The sequence below is a fragment of the Berghia stephanieae genome, chromosome 1 (genome assembly GCF_034508935.2).
Source record: "Berghia stephanieae isolate SIO BIC M18660-M18661 chromosome 1, UCSD_Bste_1.3, whole genome shotgun sequence".
Taxonomy (NCBI): Eukaryota; Metazoa; Mollusca; class Gastropoda; order Nudibranchia; family Aeolidiidae; genus Berghia; species Berghia stephanieae.
Window position 1 is genome coordinate 41,164,893 of NC_088360.1, and position 6,689 is coordinate 41,171,581.

Below are 6,689 nucleotides of genomic sequence, written 5' to 3' on the forward strand. Positions count from 1 at the left end.
CAAAAGTAAAGAAGACATTTAAAACTCCTTTGATGTGAATTTCATACAAATACAAATAACTTACTTCTTATGTTGGATAATTTTTAAGATGCCATGATGGCGAGAGACCGGACACGTTTGTTAATTTCTTTTATGAGAGGTACTCGCTGGTCAAAGAGGCTACTACAAAAAATATTCATTCTAGATGTGCTGAATTTTTGCTGGCCTCCTCTTTAAACACATGCTGCTCAAAACACAATACTATTTTATTTACACGAGCCAAACGGCACAAACATTACAATTTCAGTGGTAATTGATTTTTGAAGTCGCCGTGTGTTAATTCCAAAAAAACATTGACAAGGATGATAAGACATATGGCATTTATTCAATTCGTTTATATGTAAATGTGTATATAAATGACAACCTCCTTAATGTACAAAGCAACCTGTGTGATGTTCATCTGGACGTGTTAGGAATATAATTCTCTATAATAATTATCGAAATTTTAAAAAGTTTAGAATTATATATATATATATATATATTCATTATCGTTGTCTATTATTGAACCAAAGATTAAAATAATGAAGACAGGAAACTTCGGGGCTCCTTCCGAATGTGGGTGTTCAATGTCAAGTCGGTAAACATGGCAATTGTGTATTGATGGTATGTGTTTGAATAAAATACAAACCATTTTTCCCACTTCATCAATGTACAAATACACAAAAAGTTTATAGTTTGACAGAATTCAATTTTAATTGTACGTATTACATATTATAAACATTTTGAGCGAGAGGATGTTTACCGACTTGACACGAACTGACAAAGATACGCATCGTCAGCATTTAAAACTCTATTGCCACTTCAGAAGTTTCGCGTCTCTGTATTTCGCTGTCTCCGATTGAACATTGTTCTTTCATTTATAATGGTTTAACTATAATTTTATTCTCTTTAATAAAAATAATTGTTGTGTGCATGCATCAACAAAAAAAAAAAAAACCACTCACACAAACAAATCACATAAAACAGCTTTGGCACATCTTTACTAGTGTATGTAAATATTTGCTATCATAAATAAAATGGGAATTTCTTTGCCAATTATGATCTTAGTATTTTTGTTACCATTCTAAACCTGGACAAAATCATTTTATTATCAATCCTTCTCCTTTTCCGATTCAACCACATCATCATCATCGTCACCATCATCATCATCATAATTGTCCCCGTAGTAATCATGATCATCATCACCACCGTCATCATCTATACGACTTATGTGTTCAATTATTATCTATTCATGACTTCTTCCCTGATGCGAAGTAAGGTTTATTTCTACTGGATTGATGACTTATAATCAAGAGTCAATGGGCGTGATCTATATTAACTTTCCATGTGTTCGTGGTCATTGGTCACATTGGAATATGTGCTCAAAGTGACCCACATAGTGAAAAGTGTTCATAGTTATCTAACATCACGATTGGTCATTTTGTTCAGCTTGACATATGGGTATGTTTACAACTTTCACAAACAAAGCAGTGTGTTTACATTTTTCTTTGTTCAGAGATATCCAATCTTTGGATAACACCAAATCACGTGATAGATGACTTGGTTGGACGAAAACACAAATATAGATCGCTCCCATTGTGTGTGTGTGTGTGTGTGTGTGTGTGTGTGTGTGGCTTACATGAGTGTTGGGTTTGTACGTGTACATGTTCATTATACTATTATTGTATTGATAATTTGCATTTAGCCACAAAAAAAAAAAAAACCCAAAAATACTCGGCACATCCACCAACGAATATAACGTACCAATACACAAAACTATGTGTAACCTTAAACGTTTGTAGATATAACAAAATTGACATCACCACTCAGCTCTTTGTTATTGTGTTTAGACAGTCCTTTTGTTGTTAAGTACTCACTAAATTCTACCAATCAGACCATAGATGGAACGAAATTGACACAAAGCAGCTCTTTGTTATTCTTTTTTAGCCAGCCATTTTAATGAGTAGTTCTCACTATATTCTGTCAATCAGACTATGAACGTTCAAGCGAACACATAGTCTCTTATGTGTTGGTACGTTATATACGGCCTTTGTGAGTATTTTGGATAAACGTACAGCATCATTAAACATTTAAGGGTGTACATAGTTTTGTGTGTTGGTACGTTATATCCGGATGACGGTTGTTGAGAGTATTTTATCTTAAAGCATAGCATCAATATCCGACTGGCGGAGTAGTTTAGATAAACGCATAGCATCATTATTGGTGTCAATGTTAACTAAAATGAAATTCCATTTCTTTGAACATATTGGGGGTTGGAGTTGTGGGTTAGCACAAGAGATGCATTTTTTCAGCCAATCTAAAGAGTATTGAGCATTATATAATTTTGAAAATGCGTTAGACAAATAACATATATTATTATTATTATTATTATTATTATTATTATTATTATTATTATTATTATTATTATTATTATTATTATTATTATTATTATTATTATTATTATTATTATTCTTTCAGCTTATCCCGCATTTTGCAGGGTTACCGTAATGAATGGCACATCTCTATGCATCTCGGTTCAGAGCATCATCTTCCTCCAGGCCTCCTTTCTCTTATCAAACCATCTAGTCTTTGGGCGTCCCTTTTTCCTCTTTCCCGCCAATTGCAAGTCCAATACTTTTCTTCCCACGTTCTCCCTCTCTTGTCTCTTTACATGTCCGAACCATTTAAATATATCTTCTCTCATATTTATTGATACATTATTCACCAAAGTCAACTTTCGAATTCGTTCGTTTCTCACTTTATCTTTTCTTGTCCAGCCAACTGACCATCTCAACATCCTCATTTCCGACACCTCGACTTCTTTATCTTGTTTCTTTGTTGTAGCTGCTTCTCTAGTCCATATAACATTGCTGGTCTTACAACAGTTGTATATATTTTCCCCTTCAGCTTATTATTATTATTATTATTATTATTATTATTATTATTATTATTATTATTATTATTATTATTATTATTATTATTATTATTATTATTATTATTATTATTATTATTATTATTATTATTATTATTATTATTATTATTATTATTATATTATTATTATTATTATTATATTATTATTATTATTATTATTATTATTATTATTATTATTATTATTATTATTATTATTTTGTTTTATTATTTATTATTATTATTATTATTATTATTTATTATTATTATTATATTATTATTATTATTATTATTATTATTATATTATTATTATTATTATGATTATTATTATATTATTATCATATCATCATCATCATCATTCATCATTATATCATCATCATCATCATCATCATCATCATTATCATTATTATTATTATTATTATTATATATTATTATTATTATATTATATATTATTATTATTATATATTATTATTATTATTATTATTATTATTATTATTATTATTATTATTATTATTATTATTATTATTATTATTATTATTATTATTATATTATTATATATTATTATTATTGTTATTATTATTATCATTATTATTATTATTAATTTTTTCAGTACGTGTCTTTCCAGAGTACGGCGGTTGACTGGTGAATAGGACGCTTTTTGAAAGGCAATCAGTCTGAGTTAGTATATTACATACTTAAAGTCACTCCCTGTTTAAGATGTGTTTTTTGTGCGACCATGTGGCCTAGTGTTATGACACTCGCCTTCGTGTCGGAAGGTCCAGAGTTTGAGTTTCGCTTTGAGCGGCGCATAGTTCAGTCCTTGGAAAAAGCTCTTTTATCACATTCTTTCACCGCACTCAGGTGTAAAATGAATACCTAGCCATTGGGTCTCTTGTTGAAAATAAATGTAATATCGCATAACAGACCTCATGTCTCGTACTGTCTTTTAAATGTTGCTGTTGGCTAGGAAAACCTTGTAAAGCACATTGAACACGTTTAGTAGATATTGAACTATAGGTTTGTGGGTTTTTTTTCTCTCGATTTCATTAAGTCTGTCATCTTTTCTTCATTAAAGTTCGCATCGCAACGTTGTTACTCATTAATCCTAGTATGATAGAGTTAATTAGGTCTACAACTATGACTAAATAAGACCTTTTAGGAATTATGTTATTCAATCAATCCCATTGATGAAGAGTTAACGAAACAAGTAGTCTGTACTTCAAAGCCAATTGTGAGTGGCTCGTGTTTAATGAGAGAAGCAAGAGCGGTAGGCGATCTAATTGCAGTGCGTGATGTGAATCGAAATTTCTAAAATATTTCTTTAAGGCAAAGGTGATGACATCAACCAGTTATATTCTGTACTATAGAAAGTCACGCATTTGAAAATTTGGCCAGAAAACTCTTCCTTCAAATATCGATCGATTTAAATGACCCTCATCTTGGGAAAAACCCTCAAACCAGATACCTCGCGAGCTCTTCAAGGATCCCCAAGTTCTAGAGTTTTTATGTTTGTTTTTTTCCAAGATGAGGTCATTTGAATCGATAGATATTTGAAGGACGATGTTTCTTGCCACATTTTAAAATACGTGTTTTTCTAGAATACGGCACTTAACTATTTAATAAGAATTCTACTTAAAACGCATCTAAAAGTGACAGGATCTATAATAATGGAACATCTTACTCAAAAATAAGACACCGTCGAGAAAGTGTGTTCGTCATTCAATGAGGTGGTGAATGTTGGTGTGTGCATATGTTTGTGTCTGCATGTATGTGTGTGCATGCGTGTGTGTTTGTCTTTGTGTGTGTGGGTGTGTGTGTGTGTAGTGTGAGGGTGTGTGGGTGTGAAGGTGTCTATAATACGTGACCCCTCGATTCAACAAGGTATCACTTCGGAATTTATCAGATGCTTTGAAGTAGTTTTCAAAAAAAAAATGCGTAGTAATGTGAAAGTTTACATTTTGCCACTAAAACAAGATAGAAAGACTTAGCCCAACGTGCACAAATTTGGAGGTCTGATTGCCGGACGTTATTATGGGCTTTATCTAACATTGTCGTAATGGACAATAATAATTTGAGTTGGTTCGATAGTATTTTCATTACCAGAATGAGAACATAATGATTTTGATTATCAGACCTGCAATTAAGCACACGTTGACTTAGCCCAATGTTGATGATTTCAGACCATAGATTCAAATTTTGACATCTAATTCACCATGGCATGATATTGTATATATAGGAGGATACTATATGTGAAGTGATAACAGGAAAAATGAATGACAAACTATGATGAGGAATAACTAAGGATAAATAAAAAGCTGTAAGATTGACATGGCAGTCAGTGGAGAGGTTGAGATTGCTTTTTTTTTTCACCCGGAATTGTCACTGTCAAGAATAAGAAAACCAAATGAAGAACATTGCAACGATGCCCTGATCTCGGATCCTTTGATGATGTATAAATCAGGGCGAATAAAATCGATTGACTCCCCGCATCCCTGCAATCAGGGCTCAATTCATGACCAAAAAATTGTGATAAACATACCTAGAAGAGAAATACTTGAATTTATAATAACAATAATAGACCAAATTTGTATTGGGGCTTTACTCTAGCATTTAAAAAATTAATTTAAAAACTTGCACCATCATCAGCACCATAACCATTATTATTATTATTATTATTATTATTGTTTTATTATTATTATTATTATTATTATTATTATTATTATATTATTATTATTATTATTATTATTATTATTATTATTATTATTATTAATAATAATATTATCATCATCATTTCCTCTACTATTACTTCTAAAAAGACCTTGAATTTTTATATAGCGTAATATTCACTTAATGTGCTCAAATCGTTTTACAACTACTGCAACTACTATAACTACTACAACTAATACTACTATTACTGCGACCACTACCACCACCACCACCACCACCACCACCACCACTACTACTACTACTACTACTACTACTACTACTACTACTACTACTACTATTACTACTACGACTGCTGCTGGTGCCATTACTGCTGCTATTTGTTGTTGTTGTTTTTCTTCATCATCATCGTCATCATCATCATCATCATCATCATCATCATCATCATCATCATCATCATCATCATCATTATCATCTTCTTCTTCTTCTTCTTCTTCTCCTCCTCCTGCTACTGCTATTACTACTATACCACCACTATTATACCAAATTCAAATTAATTATCAAAACTGTCACTTTCTTTGTTCAGGGCACAGGTATTCAAATATATACACACACATAAAATAATAATAACTCCGTTACAGTCAGGTGTCATACCATCAGCTTAAAATGTCATGTCATGGTTGTAACAAATGTTCTTATCTATATTATGACATATACACTGATAAAACGACGCCCTTTTACATTTTGATATCAACATATATTTTATATATATGTAGATAGATGAAGAAGACCCCTCTGTCAGAATCTCCTTTAATTGATCGTAATTTGAGACATTTTCTTAGATTCGAAGGCATCTTAAACAATCTAGATGATGCAGTATATGTTCAGGTAACATTTTCATACCATATTTTCTGAATACGGTTTCTCATCCAAACATATAATAACCATCTTAATGACATTTTTTCCATATATTTTCCTCTTAACAGTAAAATCTCAATATTATCTTTTAAAATTAACTCCCACTTTTATGATTTTTTGTGTCCGATGTCCTTTCATGACTTTGCTGTCTTTTGTCATTAACGAGTTTACTGCTGTAATCT

At 31.1% G+C, this 6,689-nt stretch overlaps 1 protein-coding gene across 1 annotated transcript in view; it reads left to right on the forward strand.

Moving 5' to 3' along the window:
* Positions 1 to 2,907, forward strand: part of LOC144974754 (uncharacterized) — a 41,731-nt gene extending 38,824 nt beyond the window's left edge. The window contains exon 8 of the mRNA XM_078917985.1: positions 1 to 2,907. This exon is cut by the window's left edge and continues 363 nt beyond it. The gene's annotated coding sequence lies outside the window, so the exon portion shown is untranslated.
* Positions 2,908 to 6,689: the final 3,782 nt, after the last annotated feature.